Source organism: Chanos chanos, chromosome 11 (assembly GCF_902362185.1).
Source record: "Chanos chanos chromosome 11, fChaCha1.1, whole genome shotgun sequence".
Classification (NCBI taxonomy): Eukaryota; Metazoa; Chordata; class Actinopteri; order Gonorynchiformes; family Chanidae; genus Chanos; species Chanos chanos.
Genome location: NC_044505.1, coordinates 17,596,992 through 17,612,844, shown reverse-complemented (window position 1 = coordinate 17,612,844; position 15,853 = coordinate 17,596,992). Strand labels below are relative to the sequence as shown.

The window sequence follows — 15,853 nt, the reverse complement described above, 5'->3', positions numbered from 1 at the left end:
ACAGTATCTGCAGTATCATTAATGAATCTCATTTAGTTTTGTCATTTACTTGCAAGATGTAGTGACAATGTGTCTCTGCTTGTCTTCTCAGGAAGTGGTAGATATTACAGACTGACTGCAGTGTGTCTGGGGCTGCTGTGTGTTCTCCTGCTGGCTGTCATCCTAGTGCTGTAGTGTGTCTTGTATATTTCAAAGCTGGAGCAGTTACAAAACTTCTACAACAAGCAGATAAGAGTCAATTGACAAACTTAGTATAACCATGCAACTATAAAGCAAGAGCATTAAAAAAAAATCAGATATAACAATCGACTTAATCAGAAAGAGCAGTCACAGACCAGTTCTGAGAACTGGAGAAGGGTGAAAAACCAGTTAAACTGTCAGGACAGAGTGGTGGAGGACCCAAACGCAAAACACACTGATGGCGATAACAAAAAGGAGGACTTTACTTACAGAAAAAAGCAGATAAGTAAACAGGTGCAAACAGGCACAAAGACCAGTAACAAAAAGGTGTACCCTAACAGAGCGTATCCAAACACAAACAACGATAGACAAAGGACATTCAAACACAGGTGCTTAAATACAAAAGTAGAACTAAACTGGAGAAACATGATTGGTGGAAATTAACAAGGGGAAAACGAGGTTAATAAATAGAATAAACAAAATCAGGTGAAAGGCGGAGACACACGTAACAGGGACACAAGACATTTCAAAATAAAAGTCCAAAGCAAGGTGCAGGTTGGGACATAAACACTAGACACAGGTGATACAAAAGGTTATGAATGCATGCGTGTGTGCGTGTGCGTGTGTGTGTGCGTGTGTGTGTGTGTGTGTGTGTGTATGTGCGTGCTCATGCTTATGTGTGGGTGTGTGTGTGTGTGTGTGTCTAAGATCATACCCCGTGGTTTCAGTTTGTCTGGGATTTGGTGAAGAATATAACATTGTATACAACCAATGTTTAACTATAATCTGTGTCATTTATTGTTCATTTTCCACTGCATCAGGAGTTTGTATTTAGCTTGATTAAGACACAGTTTGAGTGTTTGGATTGGTCTGACTGACTGTGGAGGATGAGTCAGTCAAAACTGGATTGGTCTGACTGACAGAGACACAGAGAGGGTGTGGAAATGGGTGGATGGTACAGAACTGAACACTGGGTAAGAGATCACTGAATTTAACTCTGGTCATGAGACAGTTATTGACTCTTAACCCTCAGTCTTTTGCTCTGTATGAGAAATACATTAAACAGACTGATTCTCTGTGTTATTTCAGGTACTGGGGTGAAGGGGAGCCTAATAATAGTGGACAGTCAGGAAATGATGACTGTGTTGTTCTTGATTGGCCTGACACTTGGAATGATATATCATGTGACACCAAAACTAAATATATTTGTGAGAGGAAAATATCAACGCACAATTAGACAAATCTAAGTACACACCTTTTCTTCTCATGAACGTTTCACAATTTTTGCTTTGGGCATAGAAAAAGGGAAAAAAAGAAATAAGAATAATGGTATTTAAATGCATTAATAATGGCAATTTCATGTTTTATTTTTAATTCAGATATTAATTCTAACAAAGTTAAAGACGTTTAGTTGTTGTAGTTGTTGTTGTTGTTGAGGTTGTTGTTGTTGTTGAGGTTGTTGAGAGGTCTCTCTTTTACTTCAACTTTTTTTTCTAAAAATGTTGTCATGATTGTTGTGACTCTGCAGAGACGTCATTAAAGATTGAAAATTTGATTTATAACCATGTATAACTGCATTTACTGGTTATAAATCACTTTCACCAAGTCTTACAATGTCTGTCAGTTCCTCACATTGTCCAGTTATTCTTCAGGTCCACAATATCTCAAGTGTCAACTTCCATCATAACTTCATCTTAACATCGGGTGCTTACTTACTAGTGAAAAATGAACTCATCAGGTGTGATGAAACACATGTATATCAATATCATGCAGCTTGATCACTAATGTCTGACTATGATTTTTCAGAGCGTCAGGAAAGTAACATTTTTATCACAGGTTTTATACTCACTCTTCCTCTCACCTGACAGCCTTTTTAATCTAAGAGGGTGAAAACACGAACTTCCCACAGTTTAACATAGTCAACTGATATAACAACCACACACTGAAGACGCAGTGTTAACCAGACTGTGTGCTCTGTTTAACAAAAGAACAGAGGAAACAGGTTGTGGGCCTCTTTATTAATTCAAATCTCAAGAAAACAACTGTCTTCCTGTGATAACGAATTAATTATGTCATTATCACGGAAAAACAAAGTTTTGTTATTTCGTGATTTTGAGAAAACATAGAAAAATAATATGTTATCACAAGACAACAGAATCAAAATTAAAATGTAGGGGTTATTCTTCAATTATGGTCATTTTTGTGTCCCTGACAGTAATAAGAAAAACAAAAGAACATTTCTACATTTTTACTTTTGTCACACATACTTCACACCAAGAGGAACTTATAAAAAATAAATAATAGCTCAGTCATTCATTTTACTATGCAACAAGAGGCCTTTTAAGTATGGGTTTTACTATATTGCCTTTGTCCCTGAGCCAGATTTTGGACCTTCAACCTTGCTTAATTTTGAATTTAATATTTAAATAATGTGGAGCTCCAATACAAATTAGACACTGATGTCTATTTTAGTGAAATATACTACATATAGTAATATTTCTTCACAATTACTTGTATTTTTCATAAAAAGAACACTTGTCCCTTGGGTTCACTGTCATTTCCACCACACTGTACAAAATAGAATTCTAGGATCATGTTTCAGGGTTTGTATACTTGGTAACCATAGCAACAGCCACTCAACAGGGGAACACGTGGCTGGAGGAAAGAGTGACCTCTAGAGGGGGTAAGAGGAAAAATCACAGTAAATATGAGTTAAATGGGGAATATGTTTATTGGGTGTTATCTCCAAAAAGCTCATATTTCATATGAATGTTAAAACAACAGGCCAAATTTCTGTTAATATTGGGTTTTTTTGTGTGTATATTTAATGCTAATTTTAAAACTGACTTAACAGGCTAAAATATCATGAGATTTTGAAAAAATATGGCAACAGTCATTTCCACAACAAAAACGATGATTGCCTCTTAATATTAGAGTGAAATATATATATATTATTCTTTAACAAAATCATCACAGTCATCACAGTCACTATCAGGATTCCAGAAATGGACCATCCAGGTGGATAATGGACATTTATGCACTCTGCAATGCTTTAAAATGGGCTTATGATTCCATATCCTACTTGGGAACTGAAAACTCTTGTGGTTTGTAGCCTTCCTGGAAGCACTGTTCCATGTTGCCCCTCCATGTCGCTCCCTGACCACAGTCATGTGAAATTACTGTGACTATATACAGGTAATCCACTGTGATAGATACAACCACTGTGACAGACTGGTCTTAATACAGGTAATCCACTGTGATATATAGGACCACTGTGACAGACTGGTCTTAACACACATAATCTAATGTGACAGATAGAACCACTGTGACAGACTGGTCTTAACACAGGTAATCAGCTGTTGGGACTCCTTGGACCATCAGAGAGAACACAGGGTTTTTGTTTATTTCAAATGAATGTAATCACCTGCTCAGGAATCTGATCATCCAGGACAGGATGTGAGTAAACCTGTTACTGCTATAGAGTAAACAGACCAGTGTTACTGTCATTCCACTATACCTTACACAACAAGAACCTCAAAATGAGGGGGCACCTGGATTTGAACCTGGGACCTCTTGATCTGCAGTCAAATGCTCTACCACTGAGCTATACCCCCACATGCATGGAAAGATGGCAACATGATAAGGAGTAGTATGAGGTATTATAATACTAAGCTGGAGTAGAGAGTGTTTCGCTATCTAGGCGCCCAGGACCGGATAAAAGAAAGCATATTGTTATAGAGCAAAAAGATCGATGTCAGTTATAACAAGAAGCTGAAAAAACAGAGGGCGGCAACCAGATCTGAACCAGGACGATTGTAACCCTCAGTCACATGCTCTACCATTCAGCTACACTGCTTTCCCTGCTTAGAATGGTCAGCATGGAGCAGGTTCTACAAGTTCGCAGAGACTCTGGAGAAGTCAGGTCAAGAAACCAGGAGCAAATTTAAAGCATTTCCTTTTGAGGTAGGTTGTCATCAATATTGACTCCTGGAAAGAGCAGTATATGCTGTTAAATATTCTATACAAAGTGTGACTGGTATCTGCTTCTAGCACATTCTATATAAAAATTTGGGGAGGAGTATCTTGTAAACATACTATACATAAAAATATTTAATTTCACACCTCTTTATATAAAACCTGTATACCATCTTATAGTAGCATGTGGCATCATTAGAAATGAATGATTTAACATGGAGGAGATGTATAAGTGTACAGGTGGGGGCACACTGAGCTGGGAAAACTGGCCACCATTGCCACAGCTGTCTTTCTGTTGTGTTAACCTCTTTGACTGTCATACTATGTGGAAAGATACAACTGAAAGGGAGCCACTCTTCCAATCTGAGCAGGTCGCTGCAAATCTAGAAGTGAACACTTACGCTCTGGAAAATGCAAGATGGCTGCCTGAGCTTCAGCAGGACCATGGCCCAAAATCAGTTCCATCACATTTCTCATTCTATGAAATTTCATAACGCAGCCTATAGGCAGGAACGTCGGAGCACAGATGAACTTGGGCCAATCAAGAATGTGTTCAAGATGAGGGATTAATGGTGTAAGATGCATTCAGTACTGGTGACAATATGACTGCTAACAAGCAGCTACTCGCTTAATTTATGATGTTATATTCAAGCAGTATATACCAAGCAAGCCAGGTAGGTATGACATTAAATGAGCGTCACATATGTGGGTAGTACAAACAACAGTAATGTGCATTAAGTAACAGAATGTGCATGAACAGCGGTAATGTGCATATGTATGAGGGTAATGCAAATGAAACAAAACAAAACAAGACAAAAGAACTCATGTGCATCACATATGGGAATGGGAATGGAAGTATGATTATTGAACAGTAGGTAATTGTAGGTAATTGTAGATGTGAGCAGTGTGTAATAACAGTCTGTAGAACAGGAGTAGTGATGCATAGCAGGTGAGACTGCTGGTCATTTGTTCATGAGGGTGATGGCATGAGGGAAGACACTGCTCCTGTGTCTGGTAGTCTTGGTACACAGGGTTCTGTAGCGCCTACTAGAGGGGAGGAGTTGAAAGAGGTCATGTCCCAGGTGAGAGCAATCTGTAATGAGCAGGGGAGCACCAGTGATTCTTTCTGCTGTCGTCACTGTTCACTGCAGTCTGTTTCTATCCTGTTTTGTGGCTCCACCAAACCAGACCGTGATGGATATGCACAGGACAGATTCGATGACTGCAGTGTAGAACTGCCTCAGCAGCTCCTGTGGCAGACCAAAGTTCCTCAGTTGCTGCAGAAAGTATATCCTCTGCTGGGCGTTTTTGAGGATGGAGTTGATGTTGCACTGCACTGTGCTACCAAGTCAAATTCCTGTGTACATTGCACATTTGGCAAATAAAGCGATTCTGATTCTGATAACAAGACTGCACTTGTCTGTATTTGAAAGACTAACATTTAGCAATGCAAAATTAGCCCACAAACCACTTACGGCTACTTATGTGTGCAGTGTTTAGTTAGTAGTTCAGGACATAGCACTAACATAATGTGTTTTACTGAACATGTGTTGCGATCACGTTGTTGACTTGAGCATTAATATTGACTAATTAATTCACGAACTAGCCAGCTATACTGTTGCTAGCGAACGTTTGTCGGTTTTCTAATTCATAAGCTTTATTACCTACAATTTGTTTAGAACATGGTTGCAAATCTGTGACGCCGTGCGTTTAAAATCTTCGTATTGAATATTTAGCGTGGTCTTAAATTGCAAATGATATGGGTTGCAAAATAAACTGTACAAACCCCTTCAGCCATTTTGTAGTCTTTTTCACCGTGCTAACCATTGAGGGATCTGGAGCAAAAACAACACATCTTGGTTATTAGTCTCAACCGTCGAGAAGCAGACGCACAAATAGGTAAGCAAGTTTGTTTTGTTAACGTAACTTATATTTGAAAAATAGTTGGTAAATTTAATTTTAATAACAGACTGATATTTTAACGTTTTAATCAGACGTATATAGTGTTTCAGTAGGCAATGCTTGAGATTCCCATTAGACTGAGTTTGCTTGCTGGTTGCTTGTATAAATTCAGAACTACGTCCTACCTGGAGAATATATGAAAGGAAGTTCAAGTTCATCAAATCCCAGTCAAAGGAGTTGAGACGGCACGAGGATAGGATAGCAGAGAAGCTGCTGCAGTAAGAAGAGTGAAAATTACATTACCTGTGGTGGGTGTTAGAGGGAAAGGTGAAATGAGAATGTAGTCAGACCACCTTTTGCAGTGACTGATCATGGCCAATCACAGCCCATTCCTTTAAGAGGCTAGAGGAAATATTCAACCAGATGTCCAGACCTAGCATGGCTTCAGGCATTCAGACTTTGTCACTGAGAGGGACTGCTGATATCTTTAGTGTTTCGATATTATTTACGCTGTATAATTGGCAACACTGACGAATAGTTTAACGCAGATCTGTGAGTTTTATAATGGTAGGAATATTGTCCCAAATATGAAGCTATATTTATTTTGCACTAAATTTCTCTCTTGTGATTGAGTGCACTAGCTGTTTTGAAAGTTGTTAGGCTAATTGTTTGGAGTGCATTCAGCTTAGTTTGCAGAAATGAGCTACAATATGTATATACATTCACTGACCACTTTATTAGAAACACCGTACCTTGTACACACAACTTCTTGGTGTGCAGTTACAGGCTATGGCCCTTCTGATGCACAAACTGTGTTAGCCATCCTCAAGCCCCTCACCAGTGATAAATCTCTGTTCACAGGCCTGCTGCTGACTGGGTATTTTCAGGTGGTGGACCTAATAGACTTGTGCCAGCACAACAGCCACTACCATGACTCTACCATGTCAGTGTCACTGTTGTGTAGATGTTGAGAATGGTGTGCCACTCAAATAATATCAACCGCAGTCCTGTGGGTTAGGCACTGACCAGTGATGAACAGGGTAGAGGGTTGTTGACACACTGTGGGCTGGCAATAGATTGGCTTCAGTCTGTAATTGTACATCTGAGTTGTCTACCTGAAAGTTAAGTATACCTAAAAGTGCTTATGAGTGTACGTCTAAGGTAACAGCTTCTAATAAAGAGGATGCTGAGTGTGCATCTATGTATACTAAATATATATATATATATATATATATATATATATATATATATATATATATATATATATATATATATATACATACACACACACACACACATATATAGTCTACTCTAATTCATGGCATCAGTTAATATAGACCATAAAGTAGTCTAACCAACATACACATGCCCCGGCAGGGCCAAAAATTTCACGAAGGATCAGCCCACAGAAAGATGCTTTGGAACATGTTGTTAAATCTATTGACAAAACATCTTTGCTTCAGGTGAAATACATCAGCAGCTTTAGAGGTATGTCTTATCCCAGAACAGTCAAAGTGTGACACCATATATGGCGATATATTGCTTGCCTCCCACTTGGCAGCAATCTCCAGAAACATCTAGGATTCCATCTAGGTCGTGGAGTATTTGCCAAAGCTCCATTCCGTAAAGGGGATGGTCAATGGGCAATGATGACCATAAACATCCTAATTGCCGGATGAAAAGAATTGAGGCCAATGGAAAGCCATATCTTTGCCTTTTAGCTCTGATGGACATAAATCCTGGAGAAGAAAGTACATATGATTATGGATGGATAGACTTGCCATGACGAAAAACAAAGGTTGGTTATTTTCTCTAACAAAAGAGCGACTTTGACCTCTAAACTGATGACAGAAAGAAATCCATAAGAGAAATGTTTGAGCAAACGTACATTTCTTATATGTCATAAATTGATACATCAAATATCCTTACTGGGCCTGGAGAAGGAAAGTGCATATGATGAGAAATGATTCCAACTTGCAGTTAAACTCATTGCAGATACCTGAAGAAGAAATGCCAGGTGGTGAAGATGCTGAGAACTCCAGCGGGGAAATTGCCCTGAAAGCATCTACGAGTGTTGGACTTACCAAAGCCAAACCCCCACCAGTCATGGAGAAGGAAAGTGGATATGATGAGAGATACTATTTCAACTTGGAAATGCACTGATGTTTTTGGTTCTACTGCAGTACAATGGCTTTAGCATATTGTGTAGATAGCTTAAAGCCAGAAGTTGGCAAGAATGGTTTTGACCAACTTGTCGGTTTAGCTCTTCTTAAGGAACAGTACAGGAAGAGTGAAGTTTACTCCATGAAAAGAGTCCCCAGGGTGTGATAAATAGTTACACAGAATACCCCTCACGTTGTCCCCACTCAGTCTGTTCCAGCTAAGAGTGTGTGTGAGCCCATGTCAAGATGAAATGGGAAGTTTTGTGAGACTGAAATCCCCTGTAGACATGTTCATTTGACATGTGTGATTTGTCCTCTCACCATATTTCTTGGACAAAAATGTGTGTGTGTCTGTGTGGCACAGGCTCTAAAGAGACATTACAGACTGTAGAAATTTCAAAATGAACCATCTGTAGCATTACCCAGTTGTGCACAACCAAAGTGATATAAAGATAGCTTGGGTTTTTCTTAACTTATATAAGTTGATAGCATGGTATCACTGAAATCTATTAAGAATGGTAATATTTTGAGTCCTCTCAATGTGATATTTAACCACACTCACAGGGCACAGTGAAATTGCTGGTTTCTGTATGCTAGGTAATGGTTATGGGAGCAGTACCACCATTGGCACCAGTTCAGCATCCCACAAGCATAAATTGTGTTGTGTTTCCATTCCAACGGGAAGGACTTTAGCTTTATAGTCTTAAAGTCAGCTCTGTTAATGAAGGGACCCTATTTTTAATCCATGATTTCAGATTTCCAGAAGTGCTTCCATTGGAGCAAGAATTGAACCTAATCCATCTGAATCTGATCAAGATGACATTCCTGTACCAAGGCTGAGAGGGACCAAAAGTGTCTTTTGTAAGTTGTGCAGCTGAGATTCATACGTCAGCACATAGATATATTTGTTCTTTAAACAGAATAAACATATTATTGCAAGTAACTGGTTGAAATCAAGATTGAAAATGTAATTAGTCAGTTTGAGGTCACTATTATAGCTAAGAGGGAGGTAGGACAGATGCCTCTGGTTATATTTGTAATCATGTGCCATTAATTTATAGATGAATGAAGGAATTCCAGAAGACTGATGAACTCTTTGACTCAACATCAGACAGTGAAGAGGAATTTGTCCCTCAGTCTAGCGAACAGAGTAGCTCAGACTGTAGTACGATCCTGGAATTGCCAAAGCGGAGAGGGAACTCTTCTGAGTTGATAAAGAATCTACAAAGTCCACCTTTCCCTGACAGCGTGACTGATTTGAACATGGACCTGAGAGACGGAGAAAGTACCGGCCCTGAAAACATGGAAGTTGAGGATGAAGACACCTGTCATAGTCCCGACAAGACTGAAACTGAGGATACTGTCACTGTCCCACCAGTGACAAAAAATGCAGATGGATCCAGATCATACAGCAAGAAACATTATTGCCTATTCTGCTGTAAACCCCTATTGCAAAATGGCAAGGCATCTAGAATATGTTCACGCTAGTGAAAGGGAAGTTGCATGTGCAAGTTTCCAAAGGGCTCCAAGGAACTGAAATTACAGTTAGATCATTTCCGCAACCATGGGAATTTTGCTTACAATGCCACCGTATTTAAGACGGATAAGGGGACTCTGGTTCTTGCTAAACAGCCTCCTCAAGCAACTGAGGGCAAGGCCTATATGTACTGTATATATTGCCAAGGTTTATTTACCAGGAGGGCACTTTGGCGACACATAAAAATCTGCAGACTTAAACCTAAAGGTGTTGCCATGAAACCTGGAAAGAACCGTGTCCAGTCTCTTTGTGCCTTTGCCTAACCTGTGCCACCTAATACCAGCACGGGGTTTTGGAAGCTGATTAGCAACATGATTAACAATGATATCACATTTGCTGTTAAAAATGATGGGATTATCATGCAGGTTGGGGAGCATATGTTGCATAAATGTCGAGCAGATGTTAAGAGGCATGAACACATCCGACAGAAGTTGCAAGAGCTGGGAAGACTTCTTGTCAGTGCTAGGAGGATAATTTCCTTGCAGAAAATTGAGGATCTCATTGATCCAAAGCAATGCATGGAGACTGTTAAAGCTGTGAAATGCACTTGTGGCTACAACAGTGAAGTGAACACCTACAAAACAACCAGCCTGGCACTCAAACTTGGACACAGTTTGATGAAAATAAGTAAGCTTTTGGAAAGCAATGGAAGGATTACAGGAAACAGCAAGTTAGTGGAGCAAGCCATCAGCGTCCAGAAAGTGCATGCAGCCCATTGGAATTATTTAGTTTTGGCAACGGCTGCAAGAAATATTGAACAAGCTAAGTGGAACGCTCCAACAATATTGCCATTTACCAAAGACGTGCAAAAACTTCATGCATACCTTGATCGAAAGTGGCAGGAGTGCATCAGTCAGTTAACAGCAGAATGCTCCCCTGAAACCTGGTCTTGCCTAGCAAAGATATCTCTGACTGAAATCATACTGTTTAACCACCGCAGAGAAGGAGAGGTGTCATGTATGCCTTTATCAGCTTTTCTGTCCAGGAACACCACAGGTCCTCATGAAGATGTAGACTGGGCCCTCTCTGAGCTGGAGAAAGAACTATGCAGACTCTTCTCAAGAACTGAGACTCGTGGGAAAAGAGGACGCAAAGTTCCCATCTTGCTTACTCCCAGAATGTTGGCTTCATTGGAGCTCCTTGTGGAGAAGAGAGGCGTGTGGAATGCCAAAAGACAATTTTGACCTGTTTGCTCGGTCATTTGCCTTTTCCCAGTTTGGGGGCTCAGATTGTATCTGCACTTTTCGCAAAAGATTGTGGTCCGAAAAATCCAGGTGCCCTGACCTCAACCAAATTGCAAAAGCACATTGCAACCCTGTCAACAGTATTTAACTTAAATCTTCAGATTTGACAAAACTCTTAGCTGAATGATCCTTTTGGGCCAAGTTCTGTGATGTCCTAAACTGGGCTCAATGCATTACAGTAGCCTGAATAAAAGATCTGACTTTTGAAAAGTAAGAGCATATTCTGTCAGAGTGAGGTGATGGGCTGGACTTCCTCTGGTTAACGTTTATCTCACCTCTTAAAGAGTCATTCGCATGCAACACAAAAATAGAAGTGCAGATACACAGGGTGAACACTGAAGTACAGAGACTACAGCATTGACTCAGTGTAACAGAAAATTAGAAAACTGTGTTAGAAAATTAGACAGTGGAGAAACTGTGCTTGAGAGAGGTGAGCTGAACAGAGTAGAGAGAGTGGAGATGATGGTGGATATTTATGAGAGTGCAGATGCTGTAATAATCCCAGATGCCAATGCAGAGAGAGATGACGCCTCCATTAAGAGAAACCCAGCAAATCAACACAGATGTACTTCTTACACAGGATGAGTGTAAATATCAGTAAACTAAAAATTATTTCAGCTTCACAGACTGACAGCCATATCTTTATCTTTTTAAAACACAAACAAAAACAGTAGGTATTTTACTACAGGAGCAATAAACTGGAATTTCCTGAGACTAGTACAATGATTACACTGCAACACTGGATAGTTTCCATATGACTTGGCAACAAACAATGCCCCAGGAGGAATTTAAATAGGGAAACAGGTGTGAGCAATGAACAAATAATGAAGTGATTAACTAATGAACAGGTGGATGTGAGAGTGTCAGTCTGGTCTTCTTCTGGCCCCCTCTAGTGGCCAGCTCAAAACATGAAAATCTCATCCATAAACAACACACTTGCCAAGAGAAAGTGAAACCCAATGAAAACCCATGTCTGTGAGTGCCAAGCAACAAACAGAAAAAGGGGGCGTGGGCAGAATCTCTAACAGAAGGAAAAGAGCAAAACAATAGTACATTAGAGACAACAGAGATACGTGTATGTACTTATGGTCTGCTTTGTATGTCCTTGTGGAACATCATGAACTTATAATTAGCTTGTAATTAATTATTTCACAGTGATTAAGATTATTTATAATTAAATTTTATGCCAGAAGTATGAACTTGATGTGACATCGTTCATTGATCAGCATTCATATTCACAGCAAAAGAGTTGTAGATCTCAGCAATTCCTATGGGTGGCACAACACATCATATACAAACATCTATACAAGTTTGGAATCACCCAGAAATGTTCATGTTTTCTATGGAAACTGATACTTCCATTCACCACTGTAGCATTAAATTGATCAGAAATTACAATGACAATGTCATAATATTGTCATTCTTTTTATTTCATAGAATTGTTCTATTCATCAAACTTTACATTCATCAAAGAATCCTTCATTTGCTGCAATTACAGCTTTGCAGACCTTTGGCATTCTAGTTGTCAGACTTTGAAGATATTCAGGGAAATTTCAGCAAATGCCTTCTGTAGCTCTTCCCAGAGGTGAGACTGCCTTGTAGGGTATTTTTCTCTCACCCTATGGTAAAACTCTTCCCACAAGAGCCCACTCACCCTCTCTCACTCATTAAATTTTCTCCGCCATGCTGGACAGAAGGCATCAAACACTCCTCCAGCATCCTGTCCCTTGCTCTGTGTCTCACATATGTTCTCTTCCTTGATCCAAACACTCAAACTTAGACTCATCTGTCTACAATACTCTTTCCCAGTCATCCACTGTCCAACACCCGTATCCCTTTGCCCATTTTAACATTTCCTTTTCATTGGCCTGTTACAGATTCGGCTTTTTCTGTAAGGCGAACATCCCTAAGTCATCTTTTCACTGTTGTAGATGACGCTGGGACTTGGTGTTTAATGTGTAAAGAAGCAGCCAACTGAGGACCTGCAAGATATCTGTTTCTAAAACTACAGTCTAATGTATTTATCCTCTTGTGCAGTTGGGCATCTGTGTCTCCCTCTTCTTTTCCTGTCCTGGTTAGATCGAGTTTGCTGTCTTCTCTCCGGACAGTAGTGGATACCCTTGTGAAAAAGAAGTATACTTAAATATGCTAGTAGTATATCTGAAGTATCTGAAGAGTAATAAAAGTGTGTTTTTGATTTAATGTATTTTAATTACATGAGCTTCAATATGTTGTCAAAAAGTATGTTTTAAATTATTACGTTTCACACTGTTCTGGATTACATTAACTGTATTTTTGACACACTGAGGTGATCTTTTAAAAAATGGAACTTCGTTATAATGGTTACCCAAGCACATTTAAACTGTGCTTTAGTGTACTCTGCTGAAGTGCACTTTGATGAAATAATTTCCTAATGTGTTAAAGCTTGTTTAAACAAATGTAAATGATCAGTTTTAGTGTATTGCTAAAGCGGACATTTGGAGACAACATATTTTCAATTTAACTTTTAACTTTGGAGATAAATACTCACTAAATCTTTTGTTTGGCTGTGATGTTTTTTGTTTGTTTGTTTTTTGTTTTTTTTCTGGCTGGGGAAACTTTTAACCCAATGTCCAAACATATTTTTGCACTCTTTTAAATAAAGTGTTTTTGATGGAAAGTCTGTCTTTAATGCATTTTTTCATTCACTTTTTACTCACTTCATGTCATACATACACTCAAACAAGGCTGTATAAAGTACAAGTAGAAGTACTCTTGCTAAAAAAAGTACTCTAAGTGGAGTTAAACTGACTTTGTAAATTGTAAATGAGTGACTATTTTAGTCTCACTTAAATATTTTTCAGGAGAGATACTTTAACTTTACTTCTGTAGGCGAACTGGTGTGGGTCCAGAGAAGCAGGGATGATGGCTTTGATGTGGGAGAGGACCAACCTTTCAAAGCACTTCATTATCGTTGGTGTGAGGGCAACCAAGCGATAATCGTTCAGAGTGCTGATGTTGGTTTTTTACAGCACTGGCACTATGATGGCTGACTTCAGAGGTAGAGACAGGTTGAAGATTCTTGTGAATACCTCAGCCGGCTGATCAGCACAAGTCCTTAAGCACCCGTCCTGGAACTCCGTCCGGGCCTGCAGCTTTCCGTGGGTTGACCCTCCGCAGCGTGCGCTGTACATCAAATGTGTTCATAGTGAAAACCTGTTCATCCTCTGTGGCCGGGGCCAGGATTCTTACACTTGTCACATTGTTGCCGGTTTCAAAGCAAGCGAAGAATGCGTTGAGCTTGTTGGACAGTGTGACATCACTGTGGGGGCAGACAGCGTTGCCCTTGTAGTCAGTGATAGCCCTGATGCCTTGCTGCTGCTGTTGAAGTAGTCCTCTACACGCTGTATATGGAGGTCCTTAGCCTTTTTTATGCCTATTTTTCGGTTTGATCTGGCAACATTGTATGCTGTTGTGTCACCAGATTTAAAAGCATTGTAGCGTGCTTTTGAGAGATTTTGTACCTCTTTGGGGGACATTGAGGGACAAGCCCCTTTAACTGGCCTGAACTTGTCTTTCTCGGGAAACCGAGGTTGGCAGCATCTCAAAATTCCGTCTGCTTCTGCCAGGGCCAAATTTCAACCTTTGGCGAAGTGTGTTTCGTGGCTCGTTGGTCTAGGGGTAGATTCTTGCTTTGGGTGCGAGAGGTCCCAGAATCAACACCCGGACGAGCCCCTTTAATTGGCCTAAACTTGTATATCTTGGGAAACCGAGATTGGCAGTGCCTCAAAATTTCGACTGCTTCTGCCAGGGCCGCTGAAATGTCAGCCTTTGGAAAGTTGTGGCTGTTGGTCTAGGGGTATGATTCTTGATTAGGGTACGAGAGGTCCTGAATTTGTCTTTCGCGGGAAACCACCTCAAAATTTCATCTGCTTCTGGCAGGGCTGCCAAAATTTCAATCTTCAGAACAATTGATGGCTCGTTGGTCTATGAGTATGGTTCTCGCTTTGGTGGTGAGCGGTCTCGGGTTCAAACCTCCCTTTAATTAGCCTGAACTTGTCTTTCTCGGGAAACCGAGGTTGGCAGTGTCTTAGAATTTCTTCCCCTTCTACCAAGGCCGTCGAAATTTCAACCCTCGTAAGGACATGTTTCATGGCTCGTTGGTCTAGGGGTATGATTCTCGCTTAGGGTGCGAGAGGTCCCGGGTTCAACTCCTGGACGAGCCCCTTTAATTGGCCTGAACTTGTCTTTCGTGGGAAACTGCCTCAAAATTTCATCTGCTTCTGCCAGGGCTGCTGAAATTTCAACCTTCAGAACTGTGCAGTTCGTGGCTTGTTGGTCTAGGAGTACGGTTCTCGCTTTGGTGGCGGGAGGTCTTGGGTTCAAATCTCAGACGAGCCCCTTTAATTGGCCTGAACTTGTCTTTCTTGGGAAACCGAGGTTGTCAGTGTCTTAGAATTTCATCCCCTTCTGCCAGGGCCACCAAAATTTCAACCTTCGGAAAACCGTGTTTCATGGCTCGTTGGTCTAGGGGTATGATTCTCGCTTCGGGTGTGAGAGGTCCCGGGTTCAACTCCCGGACGAGCCCCTTTAATTGGTCTAAACTTTTGAGGGAATCCGAGGTTGGCAGCGTGTTTATCGTTTACTGTCACAGAATTCCAGGAGCGTAATACGGAGGGTAATTAATGTACAGCCTTATTGTGATCTCTGTTTATGAGGCAATAGGATCTGACTGGTGCACTTATTGTAAGTCGTTTTGGCTAAAAGCGTCTGCTAAATACCAAATTGTAAATTGAATGTTTAGGTATCCTCAACTATGGAAGGAATGCCAACCATCGACACAGCAAAGACAGCGAGCTCTGGATCAGATGATG

At 40.3% G+C, this 15,853-nt stretch overlaps 3 non-coding genes across 3 annotated transcripts; 2 read left to right on the top strand and 1 right to left on the bottom strand.

Moving 5' to 3' along the window:
* Window positions 1-3,722: 3,722 nt before the first annotated feature.
* On the bottom strand, window positions 3,723-3,794 carry trnac-gca (transfer RNA cysteine (anticodon GCA)). Its single transcript has one exon. It is a non-coding gene; the product is annotated as a tRNA-Cys (tRNA).
* An 11,339-nt stretch (window positions 3,795-15,133) lies between these two features.
* trnap-agg (transfer RNA proline (anticodon AGG)) lies at window positions 15,134-15,205 on the top strand. Its single transcript has one exon. It is a non-coding gene; the product is annotated as a tRNA-Pro (tRNA).
* A 290-nt stretch (window positions 15,206-15,495) lies between these two features.
* Window positions 15,496-15,567, top strand: trnap-cgg (transfer RNA proline (anticodon CGG)). The gene has a single exon. It is a non-coding gene; the product is annotated as a tRNA-Pro (tRNA).
* Window positions 15,568-15,853: the final 286 nt, after the last annotated feature.